Source organism: Phyllobates terribilis, unplaced genomic scaffold, assembly GCF_046119375.1.
Source record: "Phyllobates terribilis strain yellow unplaced genomic scaffold, ASM4611937v1 Scaffold_2__4_contigs__length_985480577, whole genome shotgun sequence".
Taxonomy (NCBI): domain Eukaryota; kingdom Metazoa; phylum Chordata; class Amphibia; order Anura; family Dendrobatidae; genus Phyllobates; species Phyllobates terribilis.
In genome coordinates, this window is record NW_027362762.1 from 803,521,187 (window position 1) to 803,543,463 (window position 22,277).

The window sequence follows — 22,277 nt, forward strand, 5'->3', positions numbered from 1 at the left end:
CTCGCACAACAGAAATGTGATCAAGGTCTCCCTCATCTGATGAGTCTTCCATCAGTTCGTCCTCCACTTCTTCCTGGGCTCCTGCACCTTCCTCACTAGTTTGGCTGCTACCATACGCCCTTGTAAAACCATCTCCCCCACCCTCACATGCCTGCCGCCTTGGTGCTGCCGACCGTCTGGACCTTACAGATGTTAGCCCTTCCGCATACAACTCCTCCTCCTCTACTTCCTCCACCTCCTCTTGTGCCACCACCTGACTCCAAATTCTGTTTAACATGTGCTCCAGCATGTAAATCACCGGAATAGTCATGCTGATAATGGCATCGTCACCACTAAACATCTTCGTCGCCATTTCAGAACTGTGCAGAAGGGTGCATAGGTCCCTGATCTGAGACCACTCCTCCAGCGTGATTTGCCCCACCTCTGGATCCCGTTGGCCCAGGCAATACATCAGAACGTATTGCACCAGGGCTTGTCGGTGCTGCCACAGTCGCTGCAACATGTGCAGAGTTGAATTCCACCGGGTAGGCACATCGCATTTTAGCCGGTGAAGTGGCAGGCCCAACGACTTCTGTAGAGATGTAAGTCGCTGAGCTGCGGGATACGAACGGCGAAAGTGAGCACACAGCGACTGTGCCCTCTGCAGAAGGCCATCTAGTCCGGGATAGTGGGCTAAAAATTGCTGGAAAACCAGGTTCAACACGTGAGCCTTACAAGGCACGTGTGTGACATTGCCCCGGCGAAGGGCCGCACCCAGGTTTGCAGCATTGTCGCACATGGCCTTCCCTGGTTTCAGGTCCAGTGGAGACAACCATTCATGAAATTGGTTCTCCAGAGCTGACAACAGCTCCTCAGCTGTGTGACTCACATTTCCCAGACATTTCAAAGTAAAAATCGCCTGATGACGTTGAGCCCTACTGCCAGCATAGTAAGGAGGTGTGCAGGATCCCTTCTGCGCAGTCAGAAAGCTTGTGGCATGACCAGACAGGCTTTGGGTGCAGGTGGAGGACCGAGAGGAGGTTGACGAGGCAGAAGCAGTGGAGGAACTTTGACATAAAGAGGATTGACGCACAACTCGTGGGGACGGCAAGACTTGGACAGCAGCCCCTTGTCCTGCTGTCACCATAGTTACCCACTGCCCAATCAGCGACATGTAACGCCCCTGTCCATGCCTACTCGTCCAAGTGTCTGTCGTGAAATGCACCCTGTCACACACAGAGTTTCTCAAAGAAGCGATGATGTTGTGTGCGACATGCTGGTGGAGCGCAGGCACACCTTTCTTTGAGAAGTAGTGCCGACTGGGCATCTGGTACTGGGGCACTGCGACGGACATAAGGTCTCGAAAATCCTCTGTGTCCACCAGGCGGAAAGGCAGCATTTCTGTAGCCAAGAGCTTGCAGATGGTGAAATTCAACCTCTTAGCTTTCTCATGGCTAGGAGGAAATGGTCTTTTACTTGTCCACATCTGAGGGACTGAGGGCTGGCTGTTGTGCTTAGACGGGGTTGATAAGGGTGTCCCCGGCAAACTGCCGGTCTGTGAGGAAGATGCAGGCGGACATGTTACGTTGCCTTGATCCAAAGGTGGTGCTATCGATGTCGGACAGCGCTCAACACCAGCTGGTGTTACCACCTCCAAAGAAAATGATGACCTGCCAATCACGCTGGCTGTTGCGGGTAAAGAGGTGGCAGGTCTGCGTCCCAAAACAGGTGTGACTGCTGTCCCCCCAGTCACAGAGGATGAAGAGGCCGCAGATGCACAAGATGGGGCAGACGGCGGTTGGCCCGGCCGGCTAGGCCGCATTGTAGCACAGTGAGCTTCCCACTGCAACTTATGCTTCATGTCCATGTGCCGGTTCATGCATGAAGTACTCAAACTATGTATTTTTTGGCCTCTACTTAGCTTTTGTTGACAAATGTTACAGATAACACGAGTTGGGTCATCTTTATCGATCTGAAAAAATGCCCAGGCTATGCAACGCTTAGCACCCATGCGACCTGAAGAGCCACCACGACTTGTGGTCAGAGGCAGAGTTGTGTTTGAGGATGCAGTTGTTGACGTGCTTCCAGTACTAGGTCTCTGTCCAGGAAGGCGCAACCAGACCTCGTCGTCACTAGCATCCTCCTCCACCTCCTCTGCTGACCTCATCTCTTGGCTGACTGTGGGTTGACAGTAAGTGGGATCTCCAACCTCATCATCATCACCCTGTGTGTTATCACACCCGTCGTCCTCAGAGCCAACCTGTTCCTGCCCTGACAAAAAACTAAAGTTGTCGCTCCAATCAGGTATTTGAGCCTCATCATCGTCTTCCTCATTGTCTCCACCAACAGAAGTTACAGTTTGGGAATGAAGGTCTACATTATGGTCAGAACCTTCTGCGTCTGGTCCTGGATCCGACTCATAAAGATTCTGGGCATCAGTGCAGATCATTTCCTCGTCTGGATTCACAGAAGCGCTGGAGCCGACCTCTGATTCCCAGGCTATAGTATGAGTAAACAGCTCTGCAGACTCAACCATCTGTTTCACCTCATACTCAGACGGGCAGCAGGAGATTTGGGAGCTGTGAGGAAGCAAGTGCGATTGGGGTGACACCTCTGAGGACTGGAGTATTTGTGATGTTGAAGTTGATGTGGAGGAGAGCCCACATAAAGGAGCACTTGATATCCATTGAAGCACCTGCTGTTTTTGTGCCTCATCTGGAATTTGTAGCGATTGGCGTGGCCGTAAGAAAGGGATCTTATGACATTGTCCGTTAAAAGAAGTAGACATTTTAGTTTTGCTTGAAGATGGTCTTTCTTCTGCAGATGTTACTGTTGCTTTAACACCTACTCCACGGACACAACCTTTTTTCCCCTTCCCAACACGCCTATTCCCCTTTCCACCAGCAGCAGGCCTTTTTCCACTCATTTTGGTGGTTAACTAATTCACAACTCTGGAGTTGTTTGCACAAAAAAACAATGGATGGGAACCGAGCAGAACTGAGTGGCCAAACTGTGGTATTAGGCCAAAACTATTGTCTGGGTTAGATGCAGAAAAAAATTATATTCAGTTTGCAACCTGATGGAGGTCAGTACAGATGGACTAATAGAACAAGTCCCACACACAGCTAGAAGCCCAAATATGTTTTCAGAGGTAGATGCAGAAAAAAATTATATTCAATTTGCAACCTGATTGAGGTCAGTATAGATGGACTAATAGAACAAGTCCCACACACTGCTAGAAGGCCAAATAATTTTTCAGAGCTAGATGCAGAAAAAAATTATATTCAATTTGCAACCTGATGGAGGTCAGTATAGATGGACTAATAGAGCAAGTCCCACACACTGCTAGAAGGCCAAATATTTTTTCAGAGCTAGATGCAGGAAAAAAATTATATTCAATTTGCAACCTGATGGAGGTCAGTATAGATGGACTAATAGAACAAGTCCCACACACTGCTAGAAGGCCAAATATTTTTTCAGAGGTAGATGCAGAAAAAAATTATATTCAATTTGCCACCTGATTGAGGTCAGTATAGATGGACTAATAGAACAAGTCCCACACACTGCTAGAAGGCCAAATAATTTTTCAGATCTAGATGCAGAAAAAAATTATATTCAATTTGCAACCTGATGGAGGTCAGTATAGATGGACTAATAGAGCAAGTCCCACACACTGCTAGAAGGCCAAATATTTTTTCAGAGCTAGATGCAGGAAAAAAATTATATTCAATTTGCAACCTGATGGAGGTCAGTATAGATGGACTAATAGAACAAGTCCCACACACTGCTAGAAGGCCAAATATTTTTTCAGAGCTAGATGCAGAAAAATATTATATTCAATTTGCAACCTGATGGAGGTCAGTATAGATGTACTAATAGAACAAGTCCCACACACAGCTAGAAGCCCAAATATTTTTTCAGAGGTAGATGCATAAAAAAATTATATTCAGAATGCAACCTGATGGAGGTCAGTATAGATGGACTAATAGAACAAGTCCCACACACAGCTAGAAGGCCAAATATTTTTTCAGAGCTAGATGCAGAAAAAAATTATATTCAATTTGCAACCTGATGGAGGTCAGTATAGATGGACTAATAGAACAAGTCCCACACACTGCTAGAAGGCCAAATATTTTTTCAGAGCTAGATGCAGAAAAAAATTATATTCAATTTGCAACGTGATGGAGGTCAGTATAGATGGACTAATAGAACAAGTCCCACACACTGCTAGAAGGCCAAATATTTTTTTCAGAGCTAGATGCAGAAAAATATTATATTCAATTTGCAACCTGATGGAGGTCAGTATAGATGGACTAATAGAACAAGTCCCACACACTGCTAGAAGGCCAAATATTTTTTCAGACCTAGATGCAGAAAAATATTATATTCAATTTGCAACCTGATGGAGGTCAGTATAGATGGACTAATAGAACAATTCCCACACACAGCTAGAAGCCCAAATATTTTTTCAGAGGTAGATGCAGAAAAAATTTATATTCAATTTCCAACCTGATGGAGGTCTGTATAGATGGACTAATAGAACAAGTTCCACACACTGCTTGAAAGCCAAATATTTTTTCAGAGCCAGATGCAGAAAAAAATTATATTCAATTTGCAACCTGATGGAGGTCAGTATAGATGGACTAATAGATCAAGTCCCACACACTGCTAGAAGGCCAAATATTTTTTCAGAGCTAGATGCAGAAAAAAATTATGTTCAATTTGCAACCTGATGGAGGTCAGTATATATGGACTAATAGATCAAGTCCCACACACTGCTAGAAGGCCAAATATTTTTTCAGAGCTAGATGCAGAAAAAAATTATATTCAATTTGCAACGTGATGGAGATCAGTATAGATGGACTAATAGAACAAGTCCCACACACTGCTAGAAGGCCAAATATTTTTTCAGAGCTAGATGCAGAAAAATATTATATTCAATTTGCAACCTGATGGAGGTCAGTATTGATGGACTAATAGAACAAGTCCCACACACAGCTAGAAGCCCAAATATTTTTTCAGAGGTAGATGCTGAAAAAAATTATATTCAGTTTGCAACCTGATGGAGGTCAGTATAGATGGACTAATAGAACAAGTCCCACACACAGCTAGAAGCCCAAATATTTTTTCAGAGCTAGATGCAGAAAAAAATTATATTCAATTTGCAACGTGATGGAGGTCAGTATAGATGGACTAATAGAACAAGTCCCACACACTGCTAGAAGGCCAAATATTTTTTCAGAGCTAGATGCAGAAAAAATATTATATTCAATTTGCAACCTGATGGAGGTCAGTATAGATGGACTAATAGAACAAGTCCCACACACTGCTAGAAGGCCAAATATTTTTTCAGAGCTAGATGCAGAAAAATATTATATTCAATTTGCAACCTGATGGAGGTCAGTATAGATGGACTAATAGAACAAGTCCCACACACTGCTAGAAGGCCAAATATTTTTTCAGAGCTAGATGCAGAAAAATATTATATTCAATTTGCAACCTGATGGAGGTCAGTATAGATGGACTAATAGAACAAATCCCACACACAGCTAGAAGCCCAAATATTTTTTCAGAGGTAGATGCAGAAAAAATTTATATTCAATTTCCAACCTGATGGAGGTCTGTATAGATCGACTAATAGAACAAGTTCCACACACTGCTTGAAAGCCAAATATTTTTTCAGCGCCAGATGCAGAAAAAAATTATATTCAATTTGCAACCTGATGGAGGTCAGTATAGATGGACTAATAGAACAAGTCCCACACACAGCTAGAAGCCCAAATATTTTTTCAGAGGTAGATGCAGAAAAAAATTATATTCAATTTGCAACGTGATTGAGGTCAGTATAGATGGACTAATAGAACAAGTCCCACACACAGCTAGAAGCCCAAATATTTTTTCAGAGGTAGATGCAGAAAAAAATTATATTCAATTTGCAACCTGATGGAGGTCAGTATAGGTGGACTAATAGAACAAGTCCCACACACTGCTAGAAGGCCAAATATTTTTTCAGAGCTAGATGCAGAAAAATATTATATTCAATTTGCAACCTGATGGAGGTCAGTATAGATGGACTAATAAAACAAGTCCCACACACAGCTAGAAGCCCAAATATTTTTTCAGAGCTAGATGCAGAAAAATATTATATTCAATTTGCAACCTGATGGAGGTCAGTATAGATGGACTAATAAAACAAGTCCCACACACAGCTAGAAGCCCAAATATTTTTTCAGAGGTAGATGCATAAAAAAATTATATTCAATTTGCAACCTGATGGAGGTCAGTATAGATGGACTAATAGAACAAGTCCCACACACTGCTAGAAGGCCACATTTTTTTTTAGAGCTAGATGCAGAAAAAAATTATATTCAATTTGCAACCTGATGGAGGTCAGTATAGATGGACTAATAGAACAAGTCCCACACACAGCTAGAAGCCCAAATATTTTTTCAGAGGTAGATGCAGAAAAAAATTATATTCAATTTGCAACCTGATGGAGGTCAGTATAGATGGACTAATAGAACAAGTCCCACACACTGCTAGAAAGCCACATTTTTTTTTTAGAGCTAGATGCAGAAAAAAATTATATTCAATTTGCAACCTGATGGAGGTCAGTATAGATGGACTAATAGAACAAGTCCCACACACAGCTAGAAGCCCAAATATTTTTTCAGAGGTAGATGCAGAAAAAAATTATATTCAATTTGCAACCTGATGGAGGTCAGTATAGATGGACTAATAGAACAAGTCCCACACACTGCTAGAAGGCCACATTTTTTTTTAGAGCTAGATGCAGGAAAAAATTATATTCAATTTGCAACCTGATGGAGGTCAGTATAGATGGACTAATAGAACAAGTCCCACACACTGCTAGAAGGCCAAATATTTTTTCAGAGCTAGATGCAGAAAAATATTATATTCAATTTGCAACCTAATGGAGGTCAGTATAGATGGACTAATAGAACAAGTCCCACACACAGCTAGAAGCCCAAATATTTTTTCAGAGGTAGATGCAGAAAAAATTTATATTCAATTTCCAACCTGATGGAGGTCTGTATAGATGGACTAATAGAACAAGTTCCACACACTGCTTGAAAGCCAAATATTTTTTCAGAGCCAGATGCAGAAAAAAATTATATTCAATTTTCAACCTGATGGAGGTCAGTATAGATGGACTAATAGAACAAGTCCCACACACAGCTAGAAGCCCAAATATTTTTTCAGAGGTAGATGCAGAAAAAAATTATATTCAATTTGCAACCTGATAGAGGTCAGTATAGATGGACTAATAGAACAAGTCCCACACACTGCTAGAAGGCCACATTTTTTTTTTAGAGCTAGATGCAGAAAAAAATTATATTCAATTTGCAACCTGATGGAGGTCAGTATAGATGGACTAATAGAACAAGTCCCACACACTGCTAGAAGGCCAAATATTTTTTTAGAGCTAGATGCAGAAAAATATTATATTCAATTTGCAACCAGATGGAGGTCAGTATAGATGGACTAATAGAACAAGTCCCACACACAGCTAGAAGCCCAAATATTTTTCAGAGCTAGATGCAGAAAATAATTATATTCAATTTGCAACGTGATGGAGGTCAGTATAGATGGACTAATAGAACAAGTCCCACAGACTGCTAGAAGGCCAAATATTTTTTCAGAACTAGATGCAGAAAAATATTATATTCAATTTGCAACCTGATGGAGGTCAGTATAGATGGACTAATAGAACAAGTCCCACACACTGCTAGAAGGCCAAATATTTTTTCAGAGCTAGATGCAGAAAAAAATTATATTCAATTTGCAACGTGATGGAGGTCAGTATAGATGGACTAATAGAACAAGTCCCACACACAGCTAGAAGCCCAGATATTTTGTCAGAGGTAGATGCAGAAAAAAATTATATTCAATTTGCAACCTGATGGAGGTCAGTATAGATGGACTAATAGAACAAGTCCCACACACTGCTAGAAGGAAAAATATTTTTTCAGAGCTAGATGCAGAAAAATATTATATTCAATTTGCAACCTAATGGAGGTCAGTATAGATGGACTAATAAAACAAGTCCCACACACAGCTAGAAGCCCAAATATTTTTTCAGAGGTAGATGCAGAAAAAAATTATATTCAATTTGCAACCTGATGGAGGTCAGTATAGATGGACTAATAGAACAAGTCCCACACACTGCTAGAAGGCCACATTTTTTTTTTAGAGCTAGATGCAGAAAAAAATTATATTCAATTTGCAACCTGATGGAGGTCAGTATAGATGGACTAATAGAACAAGTCCCACACAGAGCTAGAAGCCCAAATATTTTTTCAGAGGTAGATGCAGAAAAAAATTATATTCAATTTGCAACCTGATGGAGGTCAGTATAGATGGACTAATAGAACAAGTCCCACACACTGCTAGAAAGCCACATTTTTTTTTTAGAGCTAGATGCAGAAAAAAATTATATTCAATTTGCAACCTGATGGAGGTCAGTATAGATGGACTAATAGAACAAGTCCCACACACAGCTAGAAGCCCAAATATTTTTTCAGAGGTAGATGCAGAAAAAAATTATATTCAATTTGCAACCTGATGGAGGTCAGTATAGATGGACTAATAGAACAAGTCCCACACACAACTAGAAGGCCACATTTTTTTTTTAGAGCTAGATGCAGAAAAAAATTATATTCAATTTGCAACCTGATGGAGGTCAGTATAGATGGACTAATAGAACAAGTCCCACACACTGCTAGAAGGCCAAATATTTTTTCAGAGCTAGATGCAGAAAAATATTATATTCAATTTGCAACCTAATGGAGGTCAGTATAGATGGACTAATAGAACAAGTCCCACACACAGCTAGAAGCCCAAATATTTTTTCAGAGGTAGATGCAGAAAAAATTTATATTCAATTTCCAACCTGATGGAGGTCTGTATAGATGGACTAATAGAACAAGTTCCACACACTACTTGAAAGCCAAATATTTTTTCAGAGCCAGATGCAGAAAAAAATTATATTCAATTTTCAACCTGATGGAGGTCAGTATAGATGGACTAATAGAACAAGTCCCACACACAGCTAGAAGCCCAAATATTTTTTCAGAGGTAGATGCAGAAAAAAATTATATTCAATTTGCAACCTGATAGAGGTCAGTATAGATGGACTAATAGAACAAGTCCCACACACTGCTAGAAGGCCACATTTTTTTTTTAGAGCTAGATGCAGAAAAAAATTATATTCAATTTGCAACCTGATGGAGGTCAGTATAGATGGACTAATAGAACAAGTCCCACACACTGCTAGAAGGCCAAATATTTTTTCAGAGCTAGATGCAGAAAAATATTATATTCAATTTGCAACCAGATGGAGGTCAGTATAGATGGACTAATAGAACAAGTCCCACACACAGCTAGAAGCCCAAATATTTTTTCAGAGCTAGATGCAGAAAATAATTATATTCAATTTGCAACGTGATGGAGGTCAGTATAGATGGACTAATAGAACAAGTCCCACAGACTGCTAGAAGGCCAAATATTTTTTCAAAACTAGATGCAGAAAAATATTATATTCAATTTGCAACCTGATGGAGGTCAGTATAGATGGACTAATAGAACAAGTCCCACACACTGCTAGAAGGCCAAATATTTTTTCAGAGCTAGATGCAGAAAAAAATGATATTCAATTTGCAACCTGATGGAGGTCTGTATATATGGACTAATAGAACAAGTCCCACACACAGCTAGAAGCCCAAATATTCTTTCAGAGGTAGATGCAGAAAAAATTTATATTCAATTTCCAACCTGATGGGGGTCAGTATAGATGGACTAATAGAACAAGTCCCACACACAGCTAGAAGCCCAAATATTTTTTCAGAGGTAGATGCAGAAAAAAATTATATTCAATTTGCAACCTGATGGAGGTCAGTATCGATGGACTAATAGAATGATGCTATGCCCAAAAGGTTTTACTTCACTAGGTGCATTAAAAAAATTAGTATTCTATACACAGGTGGTGTAGCTTGCAACACAGATACGCTACTCCACTGACTAACACACTCTGCAATAGGCCAAAAAGGATTAGCTTTGCTAGATTTAGCCAAATGCTGTGAAAAAAACTTGCACAGCACTGGCACAGACCTGCCTGGCAAAAACTGATAGGAACTGATCTAACTTAGTCCTGAAAAGGACTGCAATTACAATTAGTCTATACTCCCAACCTATCTATTTAAGAGCACAAACCTGCCTGATAAAAGTCGTAGGAAATGCTGTAACCTAGTCCTTAAAAGGACTGCAATCACAACTATTCCCTACTCCCAAGCTATCTGTAGATTTGTGCAAAAATTGTCTTGAAATTAACTAGGTATAGCGCACACAGCAACAGCGGTGCCGTCTAACACGCAGCTGCAGCAGTGAGAAAATGGTGGCGACGGGGAAAATGGCTGGGTCTTATAGGGCAAGGACATGTGACATACACTGCCAATGACACATGCCCTTGCTTGTGTGAAAAAAAGCACTTCGCTCCGTGTGTGCACTGCTGATAGGCTGACAGATTGTACCTCCCCACTGTAAATGCGGGAAAGAGAAAAAAAAAATGGAGATCTTCATTATTCCTGCAGAGATCCATCCCCTGCCCCTCCCCCCGCCCCGCTGTACACTCAAACTGCGTATTAACATTAATTTTCATCATTAGTGAGAAAAAATCCAGTTATGATTTTGGTGCACGAACAGTTATCGAACATAACCTCGAACAGCCGAATTTTTTTCAAATCGTTCGTGTTCGCCGAATGGCTCGAACACCGCCCAAAACAGCTCGAATTTGAGATTGGCGAACAGTTCAAGTCGAACACCGCTCATCTCTACTCGCAACCCGATCTTTGAACATCTCCCACCACTCAGACTTAGTGCTACATAGATCCAACAGCGGTACCTGGCTCTGAAGAAAATCCTCAAAGGTTTGTCTCACCTCCGCTTCTTCCAGCAGTGATGAATTCAGCTTCCATAGTCCTCTCCCCATCCTGGGGGTTTCTGAAACATTCAAGGAAAAGAAAATTAGACAGTGATCGGAGAATTCCACCTCAACAGCGGACACTGCTGAAGAGACGGCCTCCTCCTTTAAAAAAAAACTGTCTATTCTAGACCTACAACTACCCTTATAATAGGTGAAACCACTGTGACCTGGGGTGTGCCGGATGTGGACATCCACCAGGCGAGCATCACTAGCTATACTGTTCAGAGTCACGCTATCGTAAGCCAGCCGGCCATTGGAGCCTCCCCGGTCACGTAATCTTGTGACGGTGTTGAAGTCCCCTCCAAAGACCACCTGCCGACTCGTAAAAAGATAGGGCTTGATCTTCAGGAGGAGACATTTGCGGTCCCACTTTGATTGGGGACCGTAGATGTTTATGAGCCGAAGCTCCTGTCCCCCCATGAAGACGTCTGAAACCAAGCACCTCCCCATTTCTACTTCGATAACCCTCCGGCATTCTACCGCTGCGGTCTTAAAAAGGACCGCCACCCCGCTATACGGCTCGGCCGCAAGAGACCAGTATGAGGGCCCACACCTCCACTCACTTCTTTCCTTGTGAATGGCCCCCATGTCCGTTAGTCTCGTCTCCTGCAAAAATAAAATTTCAGCCTCATACCGGGTGAGAAAATCAAAGGCCGTAAATCTAGCCGCATCTGATTTTATGCTGGCGACATTAATGGACGTCAGCGTCAACGGGGTGGGTGCAGCCATTGGGTGATCGAATTAGATGGCTTTCTTCTTCCCTCCACCCCCCTCACCGTCCGACAAAGACCCCTTGCTGTCACGCTCACGGCATTTGAGGGACACTGTCATATCCATAGCACCCCCTCCTTCCCTTTTTTCCTCACCCCCAGGTTCAGGGACAGTCCCTCCCCCAGAGGAAGATGGCATACCCCCTGAGGGAAGGACCTCGCTGTCCCCCACAGGCCCCTCAGGTGGCTCTTTGCCCTCGACCCCCGCCACATCAGGGTCCGCGAGGACTCCAAACCGGTTGGAGACAGAGATCAGAGGGGAGATTGTTGAGCCCTCCGCCGGCACCTTGCTGGTCAAGGGGGCGGGCAGATTTTTTAACCCCCTTCCCATTGATCTTCCTCTTCCTCCTTCGCCTCTTTTTTTGGGTTTCACTGTCACCCTCTGCTGTATGCTGCGCGTCCTCCTCCTCCTCCACACTTTCATATTGGGAGGAATCTGAGAGCGCAGCCGCCTCCTCCTTCTCCATCCTCCTGGTCTCCTCACTCAGCGCCTCCTCCCCTAGGGCCTCAGTGGCACTGGTCGAGACCCCCAGAGGGGGGGCAGTCATCACCCCAGTTGCCTGGGGATACCCCTGCCCTTCCCCAACCAGGCGCCTCTCTTGCCTCCGATAATAAGAGGGGCCCCGGACCCTCTTGTTCTTCACTGGCCCCTCAGCCCCCCCGCTTCCACCAGCCTCAGGCTCAGCACAGGGTGCACTGCCGGGATCCACCCCGACACGGCCACTCTCCGCCTGACCAAAGACGGCGTTGGTGAAGGAACGAGGGCAGCGACTGAACGGATGCCCGACGACATCACACAGGTGGCACCGAACCGTACCACAGGAGGCGGCGAGATGGCCTATCCCACCACACAAGGTGCATTTCTGCACCCTGCATGCTGCACTAAAGTGCGTGGGATCACCGCACCTGTGGCACACTGTGACAGTACCGCCGGACCTCTTCAACCTCATCATGAAGGTCCAGCCCCCTGACCAAATGCCCTCATCCATTATCTTTTTACACCTCAATCACTTCTCCGTACCTACTGAGCCAGGTCATAATATCGACTCCTGAAAGTGACTCATTGCATTTCAGCACGGTCACCTTCTTGGGTCCATTCTGGCGGGATATAGCCTCCGCGATGAGACCCCGCCAGCCGGACGTCTCCTTTGCCAGCTAGTAGCTCGACCAAAAAAGCTCCATGCCCTCTGGCCGAACAAAGCTAACATCGAAGATGGGGGCACCAAAAGGATGTATCAGGGCAAAGATGTCATTCGCCCTGAATCCCATCTCCAGGAGGAGCTTCACCACCCTTGATCTTGGTGGGCACGCATCATCACCCCTCCACCGGAGATGGACCACTTTCCTCCTGGACACCCCCCGCCCGGCTGTAGGGAGAGACCATACAGTCTCTCCTCCCCTTTTCTCTTGGAAGGCGGCCTGTCCAAATTTGTCCAACCAAAAGGACAGGTCCACATCCCTCCCCTCTACTGAGATCGTCTGGTCCCCATGCCTCAGGGCCTGCACGAGATGGCGGTGGAAATCTCCATCACCCGAGCCTGAGGGTGAGGAAGACCCCGCCACAGCCCCCGAAAAATTCATTCCGGCGCCACCACTAGCACTGGCACCACTCGCGCGATTGGACGGTGTACCGGCCCCCACATCACCATTCACCCCACTCGCCTCACCAGCCTCACCACTCACACTGCCCCCTCCCAAAACCGGCCATTCATCCATTTCCACACATTCCCCATTTTCACCATTGGCACCATTCACACCATAACCCTGCGTTTTTTCCCCTCCCTGCGTTTTTCCCCTCCCCCCATTCACATCCTGCCTCTTCCCTACCACTTTCACTCCAGACCCCCTCTCATTTTCCCTTCCGTTGTTATTCCTATTACACACATTACTCACATTATTCACAATGTGCTGATTTGGAGCAGCTGCTGTTGTCCTATGGAGCCTGGGCTTAGGTATGGGCAGTATGGGTGTTATGGGTGTTGTCACCTCTCTCCTTCCACAGCCACCACTGCTGCTGTCTAAGCTGGACATGCTTCCTTTCTCAGCAGGGCGTGCAGCAACAGTGGGAGCTGCTGCAGAGCGTCGCTCCTCCACTTCTGTTTGCTGAACGTTTCTCCCGGGGGGACCAGCCACCGCCGGAGACCCCACTGACCCAGGTGAGACAATGCTAGTGGGGGCCCCCCCACGGCTGGGGGCGGGGCTTCAGTTGTTATTGTAGTTATTGCTGTTATTATTGCTTTTTTGGTTTTGTCTTTTCTAAAAACTGGCACCGGGACTTTTGCAGACCCTGGCAGCGCCGTGCCCTCTGCCAAAGTGGCAGTCAGGGACACGGCTGGCTGTGTAGCCGCAGTTTTAACCCTCAAATACCCGCCCTTACTCACTGCCGGCACCGAGGCCCCTATGGCCCCAGATGGTGGCAGGCACACAGGGGACCCCGGCGACACCGCCCCCACCGCCGGTGGTGCGGTCCGGGACACGGCCGGCTGTACCTCAGCCACGGCACACCTCCCACCCTTGGATGTTACTGGGGCCGAGGCCCCCGCAGCCCCAGGTGGAAGCGGGCTCGCAGGGGGCCCCGGCAGACCGGCCCCCTCCGCCGAGGGTGCGGGCAGGGGTAGGATGGTGGCGGCTATCACGGCCGACCCCTTGCTCTTACTAGCCGGCCCCGGGGCCCCCGCAGACCCAGTAGATGACACACTTGCCAGGGACCCTGGCAGCACAACCTCCCCCACCAAGGTGGGGTCGCGGATCAGCCGGACCTCCGGCACCATCCTCATATTAGGTCCCTTTCCCCCATCCATGCTACAATCAGAATGGACGGTAGCCTTCACCATGGTTACATTTCTCTTCCTGCTCCCTTGCACTGGGCCCACACCAGAACCCAGGCCGGGGTGGGAAGCGGGCACATAGTGGGACTGGGGAGTCCCAGGAAGGGGGACATACACAAGTTTTTCCTCCGCTCTGATCTTATTCTTCCCTTTTCCTTTCCTCCCCTTCCCAGTTGCCTCATCCAGGCAGCCCTCATCCCCAAATGTAAACTGGGAGAAATCCACTCCCGGGGACTTGAGCTGCCGGATCTGGCGCATGAGGCAACCCCCCTCGCTACCACTGTCACTACTCCCATCATCATCCTCCACACTGCTGGCGTCCGATGGGAGCGCGACTTGGTAAGGATCTAATTGCCCACTATGTGTGACCTGGTGATCACTTACCAGGTCCCCAGGCAGGTTGTCTGGCTTCTCCTCCTCCTCCTCCATAGCAGACTCCTTGATGGCAGGCTCATTGGCCTCATCCACCTCTGCCTGGGCCGGGCGGCCAGACCCCACTGGTGCCCCCCAGAACCTTTCGTCGTTCACCAACTTCTCTCTGAAAGGTCCTGCATTTGCCAAGATCTCCATCTTTCTCTCCTCCACTATTGTAATGGAACTTTTCAGCTCCTCCACATGAGACGACAGGGCTGGCCTCCGGTTCTTTGACGCACAGTTTACAGCCTGCCGGGTGCACCGCAGCTCCTCCTGGAGTCGCTTCAGGGTCTTACATACCTCTTTGTGCTCGCTGAGGTATAAATTCAGGTGGGAGCCATAGGTGGTTATGGGCTCCCCCGCGGCCTGGACACCCCAGTCCTTGGGGACTGCCGCTGCACCCCAGCAAGCATCAGGTTCCCCTCCGGGAGGAGAGATCTCCTCTGCGCCAGGCCCAACTGCGGCCGGCGCCCTGCCACCTCTCCCCGGCTGCGCCGCCTTGGCCTCCTTGGCCACTTTGGCCTCCTTTTTCATCTTGGCCTCCTTGGTGCCTCTCATCTTGGGGGAGGCTTATAAAAATAATAAAATAAAAGTTCCCACAGTCCAAACAAATGGGACTCCCACCCCCGGTATCAACCGAGGGGTGGGAGACGGGGGACAAGCCCCACTGTAGTCCAAAAACCACCCTCCCTCCTGTGGGTCCAAAGGGGGGGTCCTTCCAGCTGGGAAAAGCCTTACGGCCCGGGAGCTCCTCAGTCCACCGCCTCTCTCCTCAGCTGCAGTCCACACTCTGACACACCCAGGAAGTGCCGCGGCTGCTGGCATGAGACTTGCCCTTCAATAGATCCTTCTAAAAGGATTTAAAGTGTACTCATTCAAATTAGAGAGACAATTTAAATTAAAAAGATTAGACCTGCCTCCACCGCAGGGGGGCTCGCTCGACCCACCAGCAGACAGGCACCAGTATTGGGAGAGGGGGGCTGGCCGTCAGGGTCCACCGTGGCTCTGGCACAAATCCGGCGACACAGAGGTCGCACGGGCAGGAGCGGACTGGCCGTGTCGGCTTCGCACTTTTTTGGTTTTTGAAGGGCATGCCATGCCTATATCTGTGTCTCCCCCTCCTTTTACTCCTCCACCTCTTTTATTTTCGCATGACTATATGTACTTGTCACTTTTCCATGTGTTAGTTATGTCTTCTGAGCAGTTTGTCAGCTTTTGGACACCTTTGAAGGTGTTTTCTATGTGTTTCTATGTGTTTTTGTTTGCCTGCCATTGGTTTTAACGGTGTTCGAAGGTGTTCGACGAACAGTTCGACGAACAGTTCGGCCAACATAGGGGTGTTCGACGAACCGAACTCGAACACTACGGGGGTGGCTCAACACTATTAGTGTGGTTCCATCCGTATCCAGCTAGATTGCTTCCAAACACACTATATAAGAGTAGATAGAGAAGCTTTCTTTTGCCTTGCAGCCCTAGTGCACAGTTCTCTGCATTGTTCACGGCTGTCTGTGAGGTCTCTGTGTGTGAGTGCAGCTCATGCTGTAGTGTGTTCTGCAGCCACGTCCGGTTGTAGTCCGCTCAGCGTGCGTCACTGCCTCATACATTGTCCTTTTTTGCATTAGTGCTGCTCATTTTTGCTGATTTCTCCTATTAGTGTGGTTCCATCCGTATCCAGCTAGATTGCTTCCAAACACACTATATAGGAGTAGATAGAGGAGCCTTTCTGCAGCCTTGTGCCCTGCAGCCCCAGCCAGATTAGTATTAGCCTATTTTTTGTAGCCTCATCTAGTGCATTGTAGGTTACCTTCCTGCATTGTAATAGCTAGAAAAAGTTTGTGATACTATCGGTTTTACATCTTTGGGCACATCCAGTGTCTTTTTCTGAAAAAAAACACGTAAATATCGTTCACCAAACACTCCACTTTACAGTTGTGTAGGCCACATTAGCTCATATTAAAGTCTAGTCCACACTTTATAAAATTAGTGTTTCTTATACCTGTTAGCAGCTGTTCAGGAATAAGCACACTAAGCCCTTAGTACTTCTCTGCCTATCTTTATCAGTCTACCAAGATGAAGAAGGCAGGGAGTAAGGCATGTGGTCGTGAGCGTGGGCGTCGAGTTTCTGCAGGGAGAGGACGTGGGGATTCTGTGCCTGCTGCGGGCACCAGTGACTCAACATCCCCCAGTTTTACCAGGGAACAGTCCTTTATGTGCAGCTTTGTAGGAGCTCGCCATACCCCACTGCTGTGGGAGGACCAAATTGAAGCCGTTGTCGGATGGATGGCAGCTAACGCATCGACTTCAATTAGTTCCAGATCCTCTCAGGTCCTGAGCACCCATCTGTCTCTTCACTACCTGCCAAATTGCCTAGGCAGTCAGAGAGCCCTGGACTGGAGCCATCTCTACTTCTGTTCTCAATCTCTTGGCTTGGAAAGAGGGGGCCAGCCAAGCAGAATTCTAGAATTTGAAGAAGAGGTAGTATGCAGTGATGCGCAACCGTTTTGTCTCTCTGAATCTGAAGAGGCGGGTGGGCCAGTGCCTATGGTCAGCACACCTCAGTACCCATCTGATGATGAGACTCAGGTGCCAATTTCTGGTGTGTACTCTGCTCTCGAGACTACCCAGGAGAAGCAGTTGCTTGAAGAGGGTAGTGTAGATGATTAGGTCCTTGACCCATCATGGCATGAGGTACAGGAAGGTGGTGGGAGCAGCTCTGAGGAAGAGAATCCCCGAACGGCCCAAAAAGGAGGGAGAGCAAGGGGGCAGAATTGGTTGCCTGTAGCCTCCACTTCGGCACCCATTAGGAGCATGCATCTTCCAAACCCAAAGCGGGCGCTCCCAAGACTTGCAGTGCCTGGTCCTTTTTTGACACAGTTGCAGATGACATTTGCTTTGTCAAATGCAAGCTGTGTAATCAGAAAGTGAAAAGAGGGAAAAGTGTCAGCAACCTCAATACCACAAATATGTGGAAACATGTGCGGACCAAGCATGTGGTGGAGTTACAAAGACACACTGAAGACCTAGGCCAACCTACAGCGCCACCTACCACCTCTTCAGCTCGTGTTGCAGCCTCTTCCTCCAGCTCACACACAGCTGGTTCTGCTTCTTCACAGGATCGCCATGGAAGAACCTCTGGCACTGTTGTACAGAGACACAGTGTCATTCCACCCACAGCACCACGTTCCCTGTCATCCTCACACTCCCAGGCCAGTCTACAGCCATCGTTAGCACAGGCATGGGAGAAAAGGCCCTGAGCACAGGCTCTGATTGCTGGCATTGCAAAACTACTGGCCCTTGAAATGCTATCATTCAGGCTGGTGGAGACAGACACCTTTCGTAACTTGATGGCATTGGCAGTCCCACAATACAACGTGCCCAGCCGCTTTTATTTCAGCAGGCAAGCTGTCCCTGCCCTGAGACAGCATGTGGAGGGAAAAATTAAACATGCACTACAAAACACCGTCAGTAGCAAGGTCCACCTGACCACCGATGCGTGAACCAGTAAGCATGGACAGGGACGATACCTTTTCCTCACTGCCCATTGGGTAAATGTTGTGGAGCCGGGTACAGATCTTGAGAGTGGCGCTGTACGTGTTCTGCCAACTCCAAGGATTGCAGGAATCCAGTCTGCACACATTGACTTATCCTCATACTCCAGTTCCTCTGAATCAGCGCTGCAGGAGCCGTCACGGTCTACCTCCACATCGACCCGTGAACGGTTACCTGTTACGACCAATATGAGCGCAGCCATGGCCAAACGTCAAGAGGCCGTATTGAAATTAATTTCTTTGGGGAATCGAAGCCACACAGCGCAGGAGCTCTGGAATGCCATCAAGCAGCAGAGCGACGTGTGGTTTGTGCCAGCGAATCTCCAGCCAGGCATGGTAGTGTGTGACAATGGCCTAAATGTGGTGGCAGCTCTGGGCCTAGGCAACCTCACTCACATCCCATGTCTGGCACATGTGCTCAACTTGGTCGTGCAGAGTTTTTTGAGGTACTATCCTGATCTTGATGCACTGCTGCACAAGGTCCGCATAGAGTGCGCTCACTTGCGGTGTTCCAGCATCGCAAGATCGCGCATTGCAGCTCTGCAGCGCCGATTACGCCTTCCGGAACATCGCATCATATGTGACCTACCCACCAGGTGGAATTCAACGTTACATATGTTGGAGAGGTTGTGTAAGCAGCAGGCAGCAGTAATGGAGTACCAGCTGCAGCAGGCACAAACAAGTCGCACTGCGCGCCGTTCACACTTCACCACCACTGAGTGGGCCTCTATGAAGAACATCTGCCACGTTTTGCGTGCCTTTAATTATTCCACGCGGATCGCGAGTGCAGATGATGCACTAGTCAGAATGACTATCTCCCTTATCTGCCTGCTTGAAAAAACACTGCAAGCACTAAGGGAGGAGGTTTTGGAAGACGTGGAGGATGAGGAGTTACAAATGCCATCTGCTTCTGTACAGTCTGCGCAACGTGGTTCCTCACAAAGACCTAGGCAGGGGACACTTTGTGAGGAGGATGAGGAGGAGTTAATTTAGGAGGAAGACATCTGTCCAGAGAAGGGAGGTACACAATGCTCTAGTAGTCAGTATCTAGAGCGAGGGTGGGGTGATGCAGAGCAGGCAGAGATCACGCCTCAAGCAGGGGACAGCGTTTCTTGGCCAGTTGGCAGTCTGCAGCACATGGTTGATTTCATGCTGCAGTGCCTGAGAAACGACCGCCGCATTGCCCACATTCTCAACATGGCTGATTATTGGGTGTCCACTCTCCTAGATCCTCGCTACCGGGACAACTTGCAAAGGCTCATAACACCGTTGAACCGGGAGCGTAAAATGTGGGAGTACCAAGACACACTGGTGCATTCCATCATGTTCTCCATTCCACCCGAGAGCAGTGCTGCTAGTGCTTTACAAAGCAGCTCAGTGCGTCGAGGCAGTGGAGGAAGCTCTGCACAAAGAGGGAGCTGAAGCAGCGCCTCAGCACAAGGCAAGACCAGTATGGCCCAAATGTGGCAAAGTTTTGTGTCCCCGCCACAAATGTCTACACCATCACAGATGGCTCCAGTCAGCAGGAGGCAATGTTTCCGTCAGATGGTGACAGACTACATGTCTTGCCCGCTCAGTGTACTCCCAGACGGCTCTTCCCCCTTCAAGTTTTGGGTCTCTAAGCTGGATACATGGCCAGAGCTTAGCCAGTATGCATTGGAGGTGCTGGCTTGCCCTGCTGCTAGTGTATTATCGGAACGTGTCTTTAGTGCCGCATGTGGTGTACTAACAGACCGTCGCATCCGATTATCCTCCGATAACGTTGACCGGCTTACTTTTCTGAAAATTAACAAGGCCTGGATCTCACATGAATTTGCCAATCCTCTTCCAGATTAAATAATTGGTTGTCAACAGTATCCAGGTCTCCTGTTGTGTTCATGTTTCTACCACCTGAACTGTAATCCCTGGGCTCCAACACCGCCAGTTGCTGCTCAGAAGTGCCGTCTGCACAGTCAACACTTGCTCCAGTGTTATTGGGGTTCAGTAACGTCAGCTGATCCCCTGCTGTGTGTCCGGCAATTTCTCCTGCTCTGTCCACATTCACACTATGTAGCATCGGCGTCTCTGCCCCCTGCCAAGCAGAGACGCAGTCCCTCTCACCGCCGCGCTCCCCGCTCGGCGTTCTACAGCGCTCCTCTTCCTCCTGCTGCCCTAAGGAGTCCCTGGCCAATTGCCAGAGGTCCTCCCATATATAAGGCACCTCCTCCAAAATGGAGGTTCCCGAGCAATAGTTGATGCACAGTGTACTTACCTCTGCTTGAGCCCTCAGGTCCCGCTGCTAGCCTGACTACTAGTCCTGTCCGTCAGCCTGACTACTCTCCAGCCTGACAGTCTGTCTTCCATCCAGTCCGCCAGTCTATCTATGGGCTTTGCCCGCCTGCTTACCTGGAAGCACCTGCATGCTACCTGCCATGCCTACCTGGAGGCTCCTTCTTGCTACCTGCCGTGCCTACCTGGAGGCTCCTGCTGTCACTTGCCGTGAACACTTGACAGCCTACCTGGAGGCTCCTGTTGTCACTTGCCATGACCACCTGACAGTCTACCTAGAGGCTCCTGCCTGTCACTTGCCGTGACCACCTGTCAGCCTACCTGGAGGCTCTTGCTTGCTTCCTGCCATGCCTACCTGGAGGCTCCTGCTGTCACTTGCCATGACCACCTGACAGCCTGCCTAGAGGCTCCTGCTTGTCACTTGCCGTGACTACCTGTCAGCCTACCTGGAGGCTCCTGCTGTCACTTGCCGTGACCACCTGACAGCCTACCTAGAGGCTCCTGCCTGTCACTTGCCATGACCACCTGTCAGTCTACCTGGAGGCTCCTGCCCATCACTTGCCGTGACCACCTGACAGCCTACCTAGAGGCTCCCGCCTGTCGCCTGTCGTGTCTGCCTGTCCATCCACCCGGATCACTCGTCAGCCTGCCTGCTGTGCCATCTGCAATACCGGTCAGTCCCTGCCATCTGTACCGTGGGAGTCACCTTCTCCCTTACAAGGTCGTCCCCAGAGTAGCACCTGGTCCCTCTGCTCATATCCTCCCTGGTCACGGAGTCGTTAGCCGCCGTACGACCTAGGTCGCTCCGAGTTGATACCTAGTTATGCCCCTCTGGGTCCCTCCTTGCTCCGCAGCACAGAGGTTCCACCATCTGGATCCGTAACAGTTTGCTCGGGCCATGGAACCCAGTGGCCCCCAAGCCCCCTCGCTCTCTGACATGTACCAGGAGGTTTCCCGTCAGAGATCCCAACAGGAAACCATCCTGAACTTCCTGCGGATTGTTAACTCACGCCTGAACACGCTGTCTGTCCCACCTGTGTCCGCCCCGAGTCGTGCGACTCCCGCTCCGGCAGCGCCGTTGCCCACCAATACCATGGCATCCAACCCAGGTCCCCGGCTTTCTGCACATCCTCGTTTTGGAGGTAACCCCGTCTCATGTCGGGGCTTTCTGAACCAGTGCACGCTGCACTTTGAACTTTTGGCACATCAGTTTCCCTCCGACCGGGCCAAGGTGGCGTTCATCATGTCTCACCTCACCGGAGAAGCACTGGCATGGCTAAATCCCCTGTGGGAGAGAGGGGATCCCCTGGTGTCCAATCTATCATCTTTCCTCGCTGCTTTCCAGAGAGTCTTCGATGAACCAGGACGAAAATCCTCCTCTGCCTCCTCTCTGCTACATCTCCGCCAAGGGAGTCTCACCGTGGGCCAATATGCCATACAGTTCCTTACCCTTGCTTCTGAGCTTGCC